Raw genomic sequence first — 21,119 nt, 5'->3', positions numbered from 1 at the left:
GCGGTTGCTGCTGCCAGCAGCACCGCCGCGATGTCAAAAGGAGAATGTCCTGCATATCCCTTTACTGCATGGCAGGCACGGCACAGTGCCTGTCACCTGGTACAGGGACATGTAGGGGGGTGCCATGGGTACCCTCAGTACACCCACACTACCCTAACACATTGGGAGCCCACAATGGGCCCGGAGAAATTCTCCGCATGCCTTTCCATGGTGGTTCCACCGCAGCGGAAAGGCTGGCTACCGCCAGCATCATAATCATGCCGGCAGAGCCAGCTACACCCGCCAGTAACGCGTAGACTGCTACCGGCGGAAAAGTGGCGGGCAGAATTTCTCACCGCTGCGGTCGTCACCGCCATGCTAATGTGACCGGCATTTTCCGGTTTGCGATCGCGGACGGATGTCCGCCGCCGGCCTGGTGGTTGACACCGCCAGCCCGGCGGTGGCCATCCGTCCACCATCCTAATAGAGCCCTAAGTGTAGAAGTCTCATATGGGAAAATTATACCTATCAAAATTTAGTAGACAAACAGAGTTGCAAAAACCTTATAACACAGGAACTAGACATCACACAACATTTGACTTTATCTGAGAGTTCATCCTTAATTTTTCTTTGCTTCCACTGTTACTTTACTTAGCTATTTGGCTGCAAGAAAAACTGTACACCCTTAATTTGTTGCACAATTATCACTGTGCAACTGTTGCAAGTATGAAGAATAAAGTGTTGAAAATTAAAACCAAATAAAGTCACAGTATCATTTTTTAGGTTTGGTCTTTTGAATGTCTCTTGCAGTTTTTTTGTTTATGTCATAAATGAAAAAAATATGCGAATTATGTGGCTCATCATTAGACTGAGCAACAAATTTGTGTGACTTCATTGTTGGTGCTGTTTGAATTTAAGTTGTCTTTACGGAAACTAGTGGAAAGGCATTTGAGGTAATGAGAAGATGGCTTCCAATGCACTGATGGCCTTCCAAAGAAGTCTCAATCTTCCAACTCTTACCCCATGACAAAAGTTAATTGCATGGGACTCATTATACTAAAGGGTAGGTAGAGAAAAGATTCTGTGAAAGCTTTACAGCCAAGCTTAGTGAAAACATTCAAAGATTGTGCTTCTGTGCTATCAACCTTGCTGCAAAATGAAAGTATAATACATACAGAACCTATCATTATCTTTCTGGATCATTGTATTGCAAGGGAAGTACATTAATTCATTGTTTTTGCTAGTAGCTTAACTTGGAGTCATTGTACTGATTTATTTTAATTAGGTATTTATAGCGCATACATAGCCACAAGGAAAGCAGGCACCTCATATAAAATATAATAAAGGTAATGTCACATACCAAACGTTCATTGAAACGGTTTCACACAAGTGAAAAGTTAAAAAGAGGCAGCAAAATACACTCAGTTCCTCAAGAACACAGGGCGGTCATTAAAGGTGGAGCTCCTGTAGATAAGATTGTGAGAGCTCCAGTTGTAGATTCAGGGATGGTTTGTCCAAATGGTGGGCTGGCTTGGGGTCTGGAAGGGGACATTTAGAATCTCATTATGAGCCAGGTGAAGTGAAATTACCTCATGGAACTCTGCTCCACCTGATTCCAAGTCAGTCGGTTTTTCAACACCTGCTTTTTCCAGGTGTGAGAAAACCAGGCTGATTTTACTATGTTGTAATTATGCATGATAAAGTCACGTGATACTTTGACTGCAGGCGCAGCGAAGGCTCCTGTCCTATGTTTTGTGGTAAGAGGTGCTTACAAGGCTCACCCTATGTAACACACACAATTCTGGGAGGAAGGGCCACACAGGAATCCTAGGAAGAAAATGCGATTAGCCCTCTCAACCAAACATGTGAATATTTAATATGAAGTTTTTTCATAAAGTCAGTTATTTGTCTAGACTTAATCCTGAACCAATCCCCACAGAGACAGAGGACTTACATTTTGCCACATCGGAACAACAGGCTGTATCGGGAACGTGGGAGGAGATTGTATGTCTTTGTCTCCTTGTGTCGTCCGGCACCTTGACACCAAACCCCACTTCTTGATCCAAGCGGAACACATGTGGAAAGAAGCTTGCCTACCCGTAAGTAAAGCAAATGGACTAGAACCTCTGATGGAACTAGGGGTAATGCGATGTGCCCACAACAAACTTTGGACAGCTTCCTTGATGTCAATCCTGGAAGAAACAGCCCACTGAACACACTCAACGAGAATGCGGTTGTTGCGCTCAATGAAACCATTGGCCTGTGGGTGATATAAAGCCACACGCCGGTGGGTGATGCTGCACTGAGACAGATAAACGGACATTTTCTTAGAGGCAAACTGTACCCCATTGTCGGATACAATCTCCTTGGGTAAACCCTCTCTGGCAAACAGACTCTGAAGAAACCTGATAACCTCCTGTGAGTTGGGATCTGTCATGAAATGGACCTCCCACCACTTACTGAAATAGTCAGCAACCACCAGAGCTAATTTGTATTTATTCCCCAGCGCATTAAAATGGTCCCACAAAGTCGATGGCCAATCTCAACCAGGGACCATCAGATGCCTCGACTTGTTGTACTGGAGTTGAAACAATTTTTACAACTTTATCACTTGTAGAACAAGTCAGACACATCTCTACGACATCATTGATTTGACGGTCCATAGAAGGCCACCAATAAAGACTGTGAATTCTTTTCTTAGTGTTCGTCTACCCAATATGTCCTTCATGGCCATAGTCAATGATGCAACACTCAGGGGAACAAACCTATCTCCACGCATGATTATCTCTCCACCCTCCAAGGTAAGCTCATCCGTGACCTTTGTGAAAGCATGTAGATCACGTCTAGATGCTTTTCCTTGGGCCAACCAGAAAACATAAATTTCTTCACCCTCTTAAGCAGAGAATCAGACTCCATACCACAAAACCAATCACGTTCAGTGAAACAACTCATACCACAAACATCAACTGCAGCAACCATGCACTCTTCATCTGCATCGTTGTCATGTTCAGATTTCCCTGGGGTAAGGTGGTCAGAATTTGCAAAATTAACTTTCGCAAATTATCGCGAAAATGCTGAAAATCTCTGCAACCATGCCAGAAATATCGCGAAGACTCAGAAGTTTTTTTCCCGCCTTTTTTGCGTGATCGCGGGTCGCCAACTTACCCATGTGGTTGCTCACGGGCACGGCCATCTTGTTTTCACTTGTCCCGCCCTCTCGCGATGCTTACTTCCTGTTCCGGGTCGCGCAATGCATGTTCGCGCCCGTTCGCGGTAGTTATTTCCTGTTCGCGACCGCTTTTACTTGATCGCGTTGCTTATTGCTTGCTCGGGGAGAAGATATCGCGCGAACTTGCGCACGTGGTCTCAATGGGCACGGCCATCTTGTTTTTCACTCTATTGTATGGTTCTGGGGCCTGATTTTGAATCCTCCCAAAATCTTTTCAATCCTTTGTTTATAGCCACTTTTTTTGGCTCTTTCTTACTTATTATTTCTCTAACTATTTTCCTGCTTCTATATTTTTGGTTTTTGTCTACTTTTTTTTGTTTTTTAGGTACGTTTTCTCTCTTTCTATTGCCTGCTATTTATTTCCTCTACTCCTTTATTTTTTTTACCTTTTCTTTCCCGCCCCGTCCCCAGAACCATGTCTAAGGGTAGGGCTGTTCGCCGTCGCTGCCAGAGCCGCGACTGCCTTCCTTGCGGAAGGCGGCGCCCACAAGGGGTGCAGGCACGGGCCTTATTTGGGGAGGTGGAGTTGGCTGCACTAATTTTCTTTGTGCAGCGCCACGTCCCCTCAACCCTGGCAGCAGGTGGCAGGCCTGGGCCCGGGTACGGCCTCCGGGAGCGTCGGCAGCGGTGGGGGAAGGTGCGCCGGGCAGTGTCGCGCTTCTCTGGTGTCCGGCACACCCAGGCGCAGCTGATGCACCGGTGGTCCGACATCCTGGACCGTGAGCAGGACCTGCTGGACCTGCTAGGAGTGGAGGTCCCAGGGCTTGGTGAGTACCTATTTAATTATTACAACTTTGTGTCTGTTCTTCTGCTCTGTGTTATATATTGCGAATATCTTTTTTTCCTTCCAACCAGCTAGAATGTTGCTGCTTACAATACATTCCAGGTTAATAACGTTTAAAAGTCTTCTGTGATTATGACACAGGTGCTCTTCTGCGCTACTACTAATCTTACTTGTTTGCAGCTTTGCGTTTGCGCTTGCTTAGCGTGATTCTTTACGAGTTTATTTTAGAGAAATTAAGTTACGTAATGCTACAGTGACTCTAGTCCACTCCTTACTTTGTCCTGTCACTAATAGATAGGAGCGGATTGATACTTAGGTTTAGGTACTTTGTATGAGCTTCTAATTTGTTAGTGGTATGCGTGATGCCCCCTCACTCAGTTACGTGACGTGCTGCTAGTACGGCAGTCTTTATTAGAACCTTTTCTAGTTTGTTCAATGAGTGGTGGTAGGCTTAGCAGTTAGCACTAGCAGATCAGCATCAATCAAACCAAAATTTGGTGTATACAAAAAATGTAGTCATGTGTCCTCCATGATTTGACCATATGCATTATTGAGGAATACAGTGGAAATGCATACTTAATGTACAATTGGCATGCCTGGAATAGGTGGGCTAGGTTGGGTGGTACGTTGTACTTAGGCTTAGTTGTAACTTAGTATTCTGGAATCAGAATGGAAGACTGGATTACTGTTGATAAAAAGTAACTTAAGTAGTCGAACTGCGAATCCCCCGATATTACTTGTTGACCAGATGAGATCGGTCAATGTAGTTATTGCAATTGTTGTTTACATAAGTGTTTTTTGACCGTTGTTGATAAATATTGTATTTGTTTGACACCATCCATCAATGTTTGTCTCTTTCTTATATATTTCCTGTTCATCAGCACCCAGGGGCAGACAGACAGGGAGTGGGCAGTCGGCGGGACAGTCAGAACACCACCAGGGGGACACCGCTAAGGGCTCCTCTGCTGGCCCCAGTAAGTCTTCTTGTTTTTAATAATATTTCTTATTCCATAACTTTTACTGCCCCATATTTTTCACGAACTATTGTTTGTTTCCAAATGCTATTTTTTTACCACCTATTATCCTTCGATCTGTACGGTTTCAAAAATCTTATCCCTGCCTCCGCTATGATGACTCTCAGTACTACTACTACTACATACTATCCGTCTGTCTGTACTGTAGTAGCTAGTCTTGCCCAGTTAGCCAGTGCCACTCTTTATGTGAAAGGTTGTAATATAAAACTCATATTCACCAGTAGCTCGAGCCATTGAGTCCAATCCTTTGGGTCGTCGTCTTGTACTACTTTTACTCTTATTGATCTTGAGTCTTTGTTAATCTTGATGCTTTGAAAATTCACAGCAACAACAGCCCTACCAGGTTTATTACTATTTTGATATGATAGCCTATAGGACATACTACTACTGGTGTAGGGATCTTGCACATACACAGACATTTGCACCAGAAAATAGGATTTTGGTGATGGTAGGTTGGACCTTCCTCGCACACCTCAATCAGAAATTCCGCACCCACCACAATTCCACTGCTTGACTATAGTACTGTCTTGTCATAACTATTAGGTCTCGGAACCCTCCCCCAAGATACCCAACAAGTAGACAACCCAGAACATAACACACCCAACCTCTCAGTCATGGAAGCAATGCACATGCACACCCTTACTTTAATTTGCTCACTTGTGTAAGTTAGTCCACACCAAATACCACCATGTCTATGTAAGTTCAAAATGTTTATTTCAAGTTGAGAAGCTCTGTACACTGTTTTATTATAAAATGCAGCACCAACCGGAAAATCAATAACATTAAAACAATATACATTGTTACACTTATACAGTTGAAATCATGATAACTGAGCAGTGGTGGAAGGCAGCACCACCATCCCCTAGGAATTTAGTTTATATAAATTTATAAATGAGGATGTGAGTGAAGGGACCCCTCACCTTAGAACAGAGGTCTTCAAACTTTTGGATGCCGAGACCCCCCTGTCAACATTTTGAGGCGTAAGGACCCCATCCTGACAAAAATTTCTAAACCTGTTGACTAAATTGTGTGGGATGAAAATGTAAATGAGATTATGTGATGCAGCGTATTTTGGGATAGCATTTGTTGGACTTGGCCCTTTTTGCAGTGTCATCTCTAAACTTTTTGCCTTCCTCCTGCATTTTTTCTGACTTGTTGTTGGCTGTTTTATGACTCTGGGCACTTTACCACTGCTGTTCAGTGCTAAAGTGCATATGCTCTCCCTATGTAAAATGTATATGTTGGTTGGTTTCCATGATTGGCTTATTTGGTTTACTATCAGACCCCAGTAAAGTGCACCAGGAGTGCCAAGGCGTGTAAATACAAATACCGCTGGTGGGCTTGCAGCACTGATTGTGCCACCCACAGAAGCGACCTGGTAAAATGTGTCTAGGTCTGCCATTGCAGAACCTGCGTGCAGTCTGGTACTGACATGCTGACTGGCAAGTGCACCCACTTGCCAGTCCCTAAAACCTTCCCTTAACTTCATGTTAGTCACCCCTATGGTAGGCCCAAGGGCAGGGTGCATTGTAGCATAAGGTAGGGCAAGCCCTGATGTGTGTGGCATGTCCTAATAGTGAATGACAGCCATTTTCGTTTTTCACTATTGTAAGGCTACCCTGTTCTCATAGGCCAGAATGGGCTGTTAAGATTGTTACATCCTATGATCCTAACAGACCCAGGGAACATGGTAGAAAATCGAGTTTAGTATGCCTGAACTCAGAATAATAAGGTATATCTTTTAGTAAGGTTTATTTTAATATTCTGCGTTTGCAAATGCCACTTTTAGAAAGCTGGCCTTTGCTTGCCTAACCATTTCAGCCTGCCTCTGCATGATGTGTATCTGTTGTCTGGCTTGTGTGAGTGACAGGGCTGGGGAAACCCAGATGGGCAGGGCTAGGTAGCCTGGTGGTGAATAGGAAGATTGACATATAGATGGGTGGGAGGAGTACACCTGGACTCTGAATAGGGCTGTGCTCTGCCACCACAATGCTGGCTCCGCCCCCTGTGGAGCGTCTGATAGCTCTGCCCTGCACCCTGAAAGAAGAAGTCTGCATCGCATCAACAAAGTGCTCCAGAACTGGACTGAACTAGGCAAGGGCCCCCCTGGCCTGAGAGAACAAAGGATTTGTGGTATAAATGTAGGAGCCCTGCTCCTAAGAAACTAGATCCTGTCCTGCCAAGAAGAAACCTCTGTCCGACCTGAAGGAACTGGAAAAGCTGCATGGAGGAGCACTGTCCCTGACCTGGGGGATTGGCCTGCAGTGGTTGCCTTGCTGCTGAAGAAGAGGAAGAAAAGACTCAAGAAACTTTTATTTGACTTGTGCTGAGAGATCTCCAAGGGCTTGTGAGTGAGCTTGCCCCCTTAACGAAGTCCCAGGACCAGTGGACTTCACCGCCGTGAGATCGCCTTGGAAAACAGACCGTTTTCCCCGCATCTTCGACTCGAACTGCTGCGTACGTCTCGCTGATCGCAGCGTACCCCCTGCAAGCTGGTATCCCACTGTCTGGCCCGAACAAAGCGTCTGATGCCCCTCTATGAGCCGTAGCTCGCACCGCAAAGGAAGGTATCGTCCGGCCTGAGCAATGCGACTAACAGGCCCCTACGAGCCATAGCTCGCACCACAACGGAAGGACTGCGAACTGTACTTGCCATTGCAGAACCTGCGTGCAGTCTGGTACTGACATGCTGACTGGCAAGTGCACCCACTTGCCAGTCCCTAAAACCTTCCCTTAACTTCATGTTAGTCACCCCTATGGTAGGCCCAAGGGCAGGGTGCATTGTAGCATAAGGTAGGGCAAGCCCTGATGTGTGTGGCATGTCCTAATAGTGAATGACAGCCATTTTCGTTTTTCACTATTGTAAGGCTACCCTGTTCTCATAGGCCAGAATGGGCTGTTAAGATTGTTACATCCTATGATCCTAACAGACCCAGGGAACATGGTAGAAAATCGAGTTTAGTATGCCTGAACTCAGAATAATAAGGTATATCTTTTAGTAAGGTTTATTTTAATATTCTGCGTTTGCAAATGCCACTTTTAGAAAGCTGGCCTTTGCTTGCCTAACCATTTCAGCCTGCCTCTGCATGATGTGTATCTGTTGTCTGGCTTGTGTGAGTGACAGGGCAGGGGAAACCCAGATGAGCAGGGCTAGGTAGCCTGGTGGTGAATAGGAAGATTGACATATAGATGGGTGGGAGGAGTACACCTGGACTCTGAATAGGGCTGTGCTCTGCCACCACAATGCTGGCTCCGCCCCCTGTGGAGCGTCTGATAGCTCTGCCCTGCACCCTGAAAGAAGAAGCCTGCATCGCATCAACAAAGTGCTCCAGAACTGGACTGAACTAGGCAAGGGCCCCCCTGGCCTGAGAGAACAAAGGATTTGTGGTATAAATGTAGGAGCCCTGCTCCTAAGAAACTAGATCCTGTCCTGCCAAGAAGAAACCTCTGTCCGACCTGAAGGAACTGGAAAAGCTGCATGGAGGAGCACTGTCCCTGACCTGGGGGATTGGCCTGCAGTGGTTGCCTTGCTGCTGAAGAAGAGGAAGAAAAGACTCAAGAAACTTTTATTTGACTTGTGCTGAGAGATCTCCAAGGGCTTGTGAGTGAGCTTGCCCCCTTAACGAAGTCCCAGGACCAGTGGACTTCACCGCCGTGAGATCGCCTTGGAAAACAGACCGTTTTCCCCGCATCTTCGACTCGAACTGCTGCGTACGTCTCGCTGATCGCAGCGTACCCCCTGCAAGCTGGTATCCCGCTGTCTGGCCCGAACAAAGCGTCTGATGCCCCTCTATGAGCCGTAGCTCGCACCGCAAAGGAAGGTATCGTCCGGCCTGAGCAATGCGACTAACAGGCCCCTACGAGCCATAGCTCGCACCATAACGGAAGGACTGCGAACTGTACTTGCCATTGCAGAACCTGCGTGCAGTCTGGTACTGACATGCTGACTGGCAAGTGCACCCACTTGCCAGTCCCTAAAACCTTCCCTTAACTTCATGTTAGTCACCCCTATGGTAGGCCCAAGGGCAGGGTGCATTGTAGCATAAGGTAGGGCAAGCCCTGATGTGTGTGGCATGTCCTAATAGTGAATGACAGCCATTTTAGTTTTTCACTATTGTAAGGCTACCCTGTTCTCATAGGCCAGAATGGGCTGTTAAGATTGTTACATCCTATGATCCTAACAGACCCAGGGAACATGGTAGAAAATCGAGTTTAGTATGCCTGAACTCAGAATAATAAGGTATATCTTTTAGTAAGGTTTATTTTAATATTCTGCGTTTGCAAATGCCACTTTTAGAAAGCTGGCCTTTGCTTGCCTAACCATTTCAGCCTGCCTCTGCATGATGTGTATCTGTTGTCTGGCTTGTGTGAGTGACAGGGCAGGGGAAACCCAGATGAGCAGGGCTAGGTAGCCTGGTGGTGAATAGGAAGATTGACATATAGATGGGTGGGAGGAGTACACCTGGACTCTGAATAGGGCTGTGCTCTGCCACCACAATGCTGGCTCCGCCCCCTGTGGAGCGTCTGATAGCTCTGCCCTGCACCCTGAAAGAAGAAGCCTGCATCGCATCAACAAAGTGCTCCAGAACTGGACTGAACTAGGCAAGGGCCCCCCTGGCCTGAGAGAACAAAGGATTTGTGGTATAAATGTAGGAGCCCTGCTCCTAAGAAACTAGATCCTGTCCTGCCAAGAAGAAACCTCTGTCCGACCTGAAGGAACTGGAAAAGCTGCATGGAGGAGCACTGTCCCTGACCTGGGGGATTGGCCTGCAGTGGTTGCCTTGCTGCTGAAGAAGAGGAAGAAAAGACTCAAGAAACTTTTATTTGACTTGTGCTGAGAGATCTCCAAGGGCTTGTGAGTGAGCTTGCCCCCTTAACGAAGTCCCAGGACCAGTGGACTTCACCGCCATGAGATCGCCTTGGAAAACAGACCGTTTTCCCCGCATCTTCGACTCGAACTGCTGCGTACGTCTCTCTGATCGCAGCGTACCCCCTGCAAGCTGGTATCCCGCTGTCTGGCCCGAACAAAGCGTCTGATGCCCCTCTATGAGCCGTAGCTCGCACCACAAAGGAAGGTATCGTCCGGCCTGAGCAACGCGACTAACAGGCCCCTACGAGCCGTAGCTCGCACCACAATGGAAGGACTGCGAACTGTACTTGCTTCTGTCCCCTACGAACCGTACTGCCCAGAGTACGCTCCTTTCCCCTGCTTTGGAAAGGCTGCAGTGTGTATGGTAGTCGCGTACGTCTCCCCTGTGCGGAGCGTACTGTTCGCTTGTATCCAGCGCTTCGAATCAAGATTGCCGATCTCATGGTATGGCGCGAACACCGCAACGAACATTGAACGCCTCATACCTATGCACCGTCCCCTGAAGCCTTGCACGCCCAAGGTCTAACGTACCGTAGTACGCATCGCACCAGGAGGACAACGCACCGTACATCGCGCTTGATGTCAGCGCAGCATCCGTGACGAGCTCACCAAAAGTAAAGGTACTGTGCCTGTTCGCACCGTAGGGTGTATGCTTCATCCAGAAGCGCCTACAGTGCATGTGAGACCCGTTCCCCAGCAGTTTTTACCACGTACGAAGCGTACGGACAGGAACAAAGTGCACAGAAATTGAGCACTACGCTAAAACCAAGAACTCTTTGTCTAATAAGTATTGTGGGCCGTTTAAACGTTACCTGGTCTTGTGCTAAGCCTAAACTATATATATAAAGTGTTATTTTTCTATATATCCCAGTGTGGAGTCCATTTGTGGGGTTGTCACTGAGTTAATGTGTGTGTGTTCACAAATGCTTAACCTGAACGCTCTGAGATAGGCCTTGTCTGCTCGTGCCAAGCTACCTAGAGGGTGAGCAGGGGTTATTGTTGGAGTGTACCCCCCTACCCTGACTGGAGGAAAGGTTCCCTGCTTGACACAAGTACCTACCTGTGCCAACCAGAGAACCCGGATTCTAACAGCATTGCTTCATTATTTTGTCATTTTTTACACACAGTAACACTGAGGAAAGATTTCACCTAATCAGTACCCATTTATAGCCAAAATACAGCAATTATCATCAGAAAGATTTCAAGTCAACCTTTGTGAAGGGCCTTCCACTGTGCAGCAACACGTGCTGCCACATTAGAAGCTCACCTGGCCCTGACCGGGAGAAGCAGGGGTCCCTTAAAACCCTGGCAGTTTTGTGCAGAGTTAAACAGTTTACCCATGCAGCTTTCCTCTCACCCCCTCCCTTCCATCCCTCTCTCCTCTCCTAACCCCGGATCCCTCTCTCACTTTGCAGGCCATTTTCATTAACCCCTTTCTACAACTTCTGAATTCTCCCCATTCAACCTCTCACTTCACCTTTAATCACCTCTTGCCATTCTGTCTTTTCACTGCCCTCATCTCTAATAGTCTCTCACATTTATCTCATGGCCTCTCTGGCCCTGTCACCTCCCGTGCCCCTCAGCACTTCTCATTCACCTTGTCTCTCCATTCAAATTTTTGTCTATTTGTATATTACACCTCTCCAGTCCCCCCATTTCTCTTTCACATCTCCCCTTTGTTCTAACAGAAGCCCTCACCTTTGGCTCACACTCACTTCTTGCGTGTCCACACTTCTCTTCGGCAATTCACATTTCTCCTCATCCCTGACCTCCTCAGTCAAATTCTCTCACTCCCTTGCTATCCCCTCTCATACTCTCATCTCTCCTCACCAAGCATACGGGTCGGACCCATATGCTCCTCTTGGCATGTGCCACTCTGCTTATTGTTCCCTAATTCAAGAAGGCATGAGTTGTCTGTCTCGCTGTTTTGATGCAGTCTGTGCAGTAATGGAACATGCACCCTCCTTTACTTCGCTCCACCAAGAATCAATTATCCTTTAGGAAGATATAAAAACCTTTCTCTATGCTCTGTAGGTTACCCCATTTGGCTGGTTCTCCTTCTGTATGTTTCTCATTTGCCTTCAGGCAGTAGATGGTTATTAGCCCCAGGACATCTTTTGGTAACAGTAGCACACTACAAATGTAAATAATAATAATAGGCAGAAGCAGGGGAGTCACTAGACCAAAACTTTGGGGGGGGGGTTAATACTCCCCAGCCAGGGCTGGCCCTAACACTGGTTGCACACGGTGCAATAGTCTTTTTTGGTGCCCCTCCCCGTTTCCTTCTTTTCCATGAATTCCGTCACTACCACTTACCAACAATGCACCTCATCTCTCTATAGCACCTTTCTGACAAACATTTCATTTTTTTAAAGCGCCACTCATAGTTTACTCACACTCATTTCTGTGATCTGCATGGTACATATTCTTTGTAGCAGGCACATTAACCCTCTGCACTGTGTGGGTGGCAAGAGTGCCCATGTGAGTGCACGGTGAGCGATGCAACAGTGTGAGAGTAGGACAAGAGGTGCAGGGTGAGTGAGGTCGCGTATGAATTTGGGTGCGGATGCAAGTTCAGAATGGAATGAATGATTACTGATGGGCTTGTTAGAGTGAGTTGCATATTGAGTAGTGAGGGGGACAGGTGAGTGAAGTGTCACATGAGTGCAGGATGAGTAGTGTACTCGTGTGACTGCAGGGTGAGGTATAGGGTGAACAGCGCAAGTGCATTGTGAGTGCAGAGTGATCACTGTAAGTGCAAGGTGAGCGGGTGAATGGTGAGAGTGCATGGTGATCAGTGTGAGTGCATTGTGATCGCTGTGCGTGCAGGGTGAGCGTGAAAGTGAAGGGCGAGAATGAGTTGTCTGAATGCAGAGTGGATTCCCAGACCCATGAAGAAACTTAGCATGTAATTGACGGCGGCGTAGAGTTTAAGATCTAAGTCAAACTATTGCGGCATTAATCGAGGGTGAAGGAAATAAATAATGTGCTGATCCTGCAACAAACTTCCAGTCCTATGGTTAGGGTTGCCAACAGATTATATTGATGGCCCAGTCAGTACAAAAAAAGAAGTCACCTAAAGCTGTATTTTCAGCGCTGATCTGTGCATACTTCGAATAGCAAATATAAATAGAAAGCACTTTTAATTGTGTTCTAGGGCTGCCTCAATGATCCATGACTGATAATTAAAGAGAACAAAGACAGAAAAGTCATATAACAAATGCATACATACTTTTTTATTTCTAAGTCTATTTAGTGCCAAGAGGAGATCTTTGCAGGCTCTTTAAACAAAACACGGCAGGCATTTTTCTTTTGGCAAGCCTACTTTATATTCCTTTCCATGAAATGCATTCTCACACTACAGCAGTAAATGTAAAATACAAATGTAAGGAATAGGCTGAGTGGGGACCCAGGGGGTACTGGAACCAGGGGAAAAACCTAAGCCTCTGTAACCAGTTTTCAAAGGCATGTAAATATGCAAATGGTCTTTAAAGACCTGTGAAAAACACGGGGGTGCCAGAGATAAGACTCCAGACACTGCCCAGCTGAGACCCCAGCAGCTCGAGTTTCACTGCAGCAGCCCGGACTGAGACACAGGACGGGGGACGATGGAGGTGGGGGGGGGGTGAAGCCCTTGGGCCTGGGCATAAGTGTGACTGGGAAGGCGCGACCCCCTTTGAATCACTCCATGCCCCCCCCGGGGGTCGCGCCCCACAGTTTGAAGACCCTTGCCTTAGAAGAACCTAGTACTGGTAGTTGTTGCATCATTCAGAAGCTCTGGTTCATAGAAGGGAATCTTCCGTCTGTAATGCGAAAAATGAAATGGTGTGCGTTAGTATATTGCAACTTGGAAGCATTTCTCAGCCGTGCCAAAAAGTGTAGCATTTATGGATAAGCAATATGGACTAAAAGTCACAGTAGTACACCAGTACTTCCTAAAAAAGTGGCTTGGTAATGTTTTTGTTGACCGCTTGTACGCAGCGCGTAGACTAGACAGTAGCAGTGTGAGGCAGGTCATGTGGACTCAAAGGTCTCTTATACAAGAAGCTGCAAGGTAACATCACCTGTGCAAAAATAAAAGACACAAAGGTAAAATGGCTAGCATGGCTAGGGCTAATTAAGCAAAGGCTACAATGATCATATATAACTATTAGTGTCTACTCTACTACTACCTGATTTGTACTAGTGATGTATGTTAGTATTAACTAATTTTTCATACTTGCTACTGATCAATAGTGGGGAGGTGTATACGACGCCTAATAAATGTGTACTGTTTTGTAGGCGCACTACCGACCACCATTGCCGGGGCCAGCGAAGTCGACGCGGAGGGCGAGGATGCGGCAGTTGCTGCAGATAGCAACGGAGCAGTAGGGGGAGTGGCAGCACCAATGGCAGGCGGTGGTAAGTTAGATTCATAATCCTTAACTATTGTTGAACTTGACAGTACACTCACTGCAAGGGTGTACTGTATGTATATGTATACTGTACAGTTGTGACTTAGGGCCCCATTAGGATGGTGGGCGTATTGCCCCCGCCGGGCCGGCTGGAATTCACTGCTGACACCGCAGGGGCAAACCTCCCGCCATTCCTGTAGAAAATATTCAGACCCCCCACATGTCGACCAGGCGGAAAAGGGTTCAATATGGCGGTGGTGTCTCTCTGAACACATTGCCAGCCATATAATCTGCATTTTGGAATGCCTTTGCGTGGCGGCATTGCCGTCCGCCACGGAAAGGCATGCAGATATTACAAAGTATGCTTGGGGGCACCCATGGAGGGTACCTACCTATACTATGGTACCCCCCGCCTTTCAAAGCAAAACTTGACAGGTTCCGTGCGGGGCCCATCATGTTGTGCTTGGAATAGCAGCACAACATGTATTTTTAGCATTGCTTTCGGCAACGCCAACCAGAATGTAAAAAAAACAGGATGCGCCCGCCACTGTGCCGGGCGCATCATCCTAATTAATTGTCCCCACGGGACCCCCACCCTTTTTAGCGTGAGGATGGCGGGCGGACAAAGTCCGCCCGCTATCTGATGTTGTAAGTAAGTATGAGTTGTTGGGGACGTTTGAAGAGTGAACTAGAAGACTAGAATTCCCTTTAATTGGCATAGGAGCGGGAGTATTGAGTAACCAATGGCCTCATCTATCTGATTTCAACTCCGCTTTGAAAGTTTTATGGAGAAGAGCACCTGGTGCACTGTTCAACTAAAAAGTGAAAGACGGGTGGAAGGAAGAAGGACGGGCGAGATTTAAAATGTTATGTACTACTGTGCTTTATAGTGCTACTCTACCATGCCACTATGTGTATAAATAATTAACTTGTCTTACTGTTTTTCTAAGAGTATATTTTACAATTGTCTTGTTTTTTTCTTTATGATACACAGCTACTCCGAAACAAAATCGCAAGGAGTTGGCCGCCAAGGCACGGCGCCGGAAGCTGGACGCAATCCAGCGGGTATACCGGCGGCTGGTGGTCTTAGCCGAGGAGGAGGAGGAGACTGCGGCAGCAATTGTTCAAGCCTCCTTCAGTGCCCCGGGCCCCAGCCACCGCCCTCCAGCGGTACGGCGCCACCGTCTGGTGGCTGCCCGCCGCCACCGTAGTGCCATCTCTGGTGCCCCCCCACTGTGGCTGTAACTGCCGCGCCCTTAGACGCCGCGTCGCCCGTTTAGAGGGCCAGATGCGTGTCCTCCTTGAGTCCCGCCCCACCACTTAGTCCCTGTCATCCTGTTCTGCCCCTTTTTTAATTCTTGTTTGAGTGGGTGGGTGGGAACTTGTTTGGGCGTTACAGACTTTTTTGTCCTACGGACATTGGTTGGGGTTAGGGAGGGGGGTGGGTCAGCTTTTGTGGGTTTAGTTTATTTTTGTTAGGGTAAATTAAATATATTATTCTATGTTACATGCAATGTTGTTAATGTTTTGTAGGTGGGGTAACTGTTTTACATCACACTGTCTCCTTGCTGGTGCATGGCCACCCATAGGCTGTGTTTGATTTAAATAATTGGCTGACTGTATAAGACACAAACAGATGGATGCGACACACCTCACTCATTGACTTGTCCTTCTAGTACTTTCAGTCTGTCCTCTAGTCTATGCATTCTTTGGACTGATGTGTGAAAATGAAATCATTCAATACAAAAAAGGGATCCGAGGTCTTTTGTGCAACCCTTGATATTAATTCAAGACAGTTGACTCCTAGCAAAATTATGCCATAGGTAAATAAGTAGTGGTAAGCATGTGAAAGACAGATATATAAAAAAGAGGTAAGAAAAAGAGCTTGATCTAAGGATAATCAGCATCCCATCATTACACTCTGAAAGTGCCCAGTGTCATCATCTGGGGTACCAAACAACTCTTCTCAGAAACCTCATATAACATCGAGGTCATACGAATGAGTTGTATCCTCTTATCAAGAATTCATCCAAGAAAAGAGGAAGAAATATAGAATATAGTTGGAGTGCAATGAAACAAAAAGAGTATTTTTTGTATTTTTAGTGTCATAAAACAGAATACACAATTGACTGGCACTAAGTATATATTTCTAACTTGTGCCCCATCAATCGTATTTCTATCTAAAACCAGTGTAATAAGAAAGAAAAAGCAGTTATACAGTGTTTACTGCTCACTATTCGGTCGACATGTTTCAGCCTTCGGAAAGACTCTCCCTGGCTTTCTTCAGGACCTCATACTCAAAGCTACTAGTTGTAGACTTTGAAAAAAGAAGGAATGGGTTACTACTATACCCTCGTAGTTGTTGTCCAAATCCTCAATGTGATTACTGATGTTAACTGACATCTAAAAAAAAAAAAAAAAAAAACAATTAATTAAGGAAGTGAATTCATACAGATAATCACATGAGATGTATTGCTTCATACGTCTGTTCCCCCACTTTTTTAAATATCTGCATAGGACCATTTTGTTTCATACAATCATGCTTACCAAACATCATTTGAGGAATAAGCCCCACCTCACTCGGCACCAGCTTAGGTCCACTTTTGTAGATCACTTTTTACGTCCAATAGTGAAGACTATGCCGACATTTTTACAGGACACCAAAGATGTCTTGCGCTTGCTACCTGAGATCGATTTTGATCAAGACCTTGACTACTTAGTGTCTTTTGACGTAGAATCACTCTACACGTCAATACCGCAAGATAAAACCTTAGACACCATTAATGACATCTTGGTCAATGCCACCCTAGACTCTATAACACCAGTCCCGTTCATAATGTCCCTGGCCCAACTAGCTATGAAAGAGAATTTTTTCAAATATGAGGACACTATTTATCTACAGACCTCCGGGACCAGTATGGGCAGTATTTTTGCGCCGAGTTTGGCGAATCTTTACGTCCATACTTTCGAGCAGGAACACATTTTGACCACATCGAATCCGTTTTTCACATCGATCCGCTTCTGGAAGCGGTATATCGATGATGTTTTAACTGTGTGGCGCGGTAGTCTGGAGTCGATCTTTGCATTCAAAGAGTGGCTCAATCTAGAAATGATTTTCTAAGATTCACAGTGGAAGTGGGTAAAGACAGGATAACTTTCTTAGACCTTTCTATTTTCACCACTCCCACTGGTCTACAAAGCGAATTGTATCGCAAACCAATGGCACGCAATTCACTACTTTGTTTTGACAGCCAACACCCAAAATCTCTCCGAGAGAACCTGCCTTACGGACAATTCCTCCGGGTCCGGAGGAACTGTTCTACCCGTGAGAGTTTTGAGACACATTCTGCAAACTTGAAACAACAACTTCTTGAGAAGGAGTATCCAAGTAAACTAATTAAAAAAGCTTATAAAAGAGCATCCAATAACAACCGGGAGGCTCTTTTAGAACCCCCAGTGAGTAAACCCACACTAGAGCGGTTAACTTGTGTTACCACCTTCTGTACTCTCACCAACATGATTCAAAAAAGTGTTCGTAAACATTGGCGAATCTTGAACAGCCACGCCGACAAGATACCACTACCTCTCTTTTCTTTGAAAAGAAGTACCAATTTAAAAGACGTATTGGTCCACACTCGTCCTCGTGATCAGAAGCGTTTGGCAGACAACACCTTATGGGGCTTACCACCGGTACAGGGCCATTATCCGTGTGGCACCTGTGCCGTTTGCCCACAAACTCAAGCGTCAAAAACTGTTGACATTGGTACCACAAAACCATGGGTACAAAAGAGTTTTACAAACTGTAATAGTGAAAACCTGGTGTACCTCATTACATGTCCTTGTCCGTTACAGTATATTGGTATGACAACGAGGAAAGTAAAACTACGGATGCAGGAACACAAAAGTACATTTAGATGTAGAAAAACAATGACAAAGCTGACTAAACACTTTGTTGAAAAAGGTCATGATGCGGGTGATTTCAATTGGACGGTCCTTGAAAAACCCTATATTCCACCACACGTGAGTGATGTGTCAAACTTCTTGTTCTTACGTGAGCAAAAATGGATTTTCAAATTGTCAAGTGACGCACAGGGTCTGAACGACGCAATACCATGGATGTCATTAAGCAAGAAGTAATATTTTGAATAATAGTTGAACCTTGATGATCTGGTCCTGTGTTAAAACAAGCAACTATCACATTATCATTGAACACACCACTAGACACTATACGTTAATCATGATTAGAGATAGGTTCTTCACTAACACCTGGGTTCTCCTTTCTCTCAATATAAGGTGTCTTTCCATTCTACACACATACCTTTTTTCTGGCCCATACTTTTTCATGCAAGACATGTGCCGGTTCATAGGAGGTGCTGTACTATCATAATTACAAATCCAAATTGTGAACAAACATAAATATTCGCCTTCCCAACAGGGATTCTTGGATTTGAAGAAATAAGCGATAATAATTTTTGTAAAAAGAATCGCCTTCCAATTTGGGATGTTTTGATGTGAAGAAATAAGCGGTATTCACGATTTTTGTATAATGAAGTTGTGAGTCACGATGTTCACCACAATAAAGTTTTTTCCATTACCTTTTTTTGCCTAAAAAGATACAGCTTCTGGTAAAACTACAAATACCAGTTATCGTGACGTTCTTTTGTAGTTCATTTGAAGTTCCGCCATACGCCACTGGTTGTGCGCCGGAAGTTCGAACGGCGTTCCCCGCTGATCCTTGACAGCTGGGCAAGCTTAACACGCTATAAAACCAAGCCATCCTGTTACGTCTGGTACCTCCATCCCAGTACGAGTCCCTGCCGGAGGTACCGACGGACAGGTATGGATCGCTAGACCGGTCTTTTTAAGTATCTTTTGTAAACTTGGGGGTTTTCTCACCATCATGCGATTTGGACCGTGTATTAGAAACTGCAGACACTAACCAAATCGGTCTCCAGAACTATGTCCATACTTATTCATTTGTTAAGCTATCGAAACATCCCGATATAAATAGACATTGCCACGCTGCTTTTTGAATATCCTTTTTAATAGGATTGAGTTTGTCACGTTGGGTGTTTTTCCACATTTGGAGACTCGCTGTGTTATCAATATGCCAGACCTAGTTATATTGTTTTTAATAGATGCCAATGGTTAATCAGCAGACACGTTCCGGTTCCGATCACTAAATAAGTGTGGGACGTGGTCAAGCAATCACTGTCTATTTTGAGAGACTCACCGTTCCTTAGCCTTTGAGAGCGGTTTATTCATTTTGGCCTACGTTTATTTTCAGAGCGGGGCCTCTTCTTTGACTTAAGCTGGTGCCGAGTGAGGTGGGGCTTATTCCTCAAATGATGTTTGGTAAGCATGATTGTATGAAACAAAATGGTCCTATGCAGATATTTAGAAAAGTGGGGGAACAGACGTATGAAGCAATACATCTCATGTGATTATCTGTATGAATTCACTTCCTTAATTAATTTTTTTTTTTTTGTTTTTTGTTTTTAGATGTCAGTTAACATCAGTAATCACATTGAGGATTTGGACAACAACTACGAGGGTATAGTAGTAACCCATTCCTTCTTTTTTCAAAGTCTACAACTAGTAGCTTTGAGTATGAGGTCCTGAAGAAAGCCAGGGAGAGTCTTCCCGAAGGCTGAAACATGTCAACCGAATAGTGAGCAGTAAACACTGTATAACTGCTTTTTCTTTCTTATTACACTGGTTTTAGATAGAAATACGATTGATGGGGCACAAGTTAGAAATATATACTTAGTGCCAGTCAATTGTGTATTCTGTTTTATGACACTAAAAATACAAAAAATACTCTTTTTGTTTCATTGCACTCCAACTATATTCTATATTTCTTCCTCTTTTCTTGGATGAATTCTTGATAAGAGGATACAACTCATTCGTATGACCTCGATGTTATATGAGGTTTCTGAGAAGAGTTGTTTGGTACCCCAGATGATGACACTGGGCACTTTCAGAGTGTAATGATGGGATGCTGATTATCCTTAGATCAAGCTCTTTTTCTTACCTCTTTTTTATATATCTGTCTTTCACATGCTTACCACTACTTATTTACCTATGGCATAATTTTGCTAGGAGTCAACTGTCTTGAATTAATATCAAGGGTTGCACAAAAGACCTCGGATCCCTTTTTTGTATTGAATATTTAGGAAGGGGGATTAGGAATCCTTGAAGGTCTCTAAAGATTTTCCCTCAGACCCTATTTGTTTTGTTTGAAAATGAAATCATTGACAACATGTCGATTATTAATTCTGCCTCCCCCAAACTTCTCTCTTACCGGTGCTTGATGTTTATGTCCAACTGTGGCACAGCACTGGCTGCATGGTGAAGATGGTTTCCATTTTCATACCTACCATGATGGGGTGGTGGTGGTGGTGGTGGTAGCATAGTAGTAGTAGTAGACACTGGCAGGGCGGCAGCATTTGCAAAAAAAGAAAAGGAGACAGTCAATCGCCTTTGAGAGTCTGTTAGAGGAGTAGTAGAATGAAGTACAGTACAGAACTTACCGAGCAACAATAATATGCTCAAATATATGACAAAAAAAACATAATGGTGGTTGGGATAGCCTACTAGACAGAGTTACAAGTAGTTGTGTCGAGTCACTTGACTAGGCCTACAGCCTAACAGTTAGTGCTGTATATGAGGAATGACAACAAACAAATCCAATCAATGCCGGCAATTCATGCTGAGGTATATGTTCCTTTGGTAAATAAAATAACCTCTGAAATATCCTACTCATGGGTGGCCAAGCAGAAGAAGATCATCGCTCTGCCTTGAAATTGAAGTAGTGTTGCTTTCACCA

Source organism: Triturus cristatus, chromosome 4_2, assembly GCF_964204655.1.
Source record: "Triturus cristatus chromosome 4_2, aTriCri1.1, whole genome shotgun sequence".
Lineage (NCBI taxonomy): Eukaryota > Metazoa > Chordata > Amphibia > Caudata > Salamandridae > Triturus > Triturus cristatus.
The sequence above is the reverse complement of the archived record's forward strand: the minus strand, read 5'-3'. Positions refer to the sequence as shown.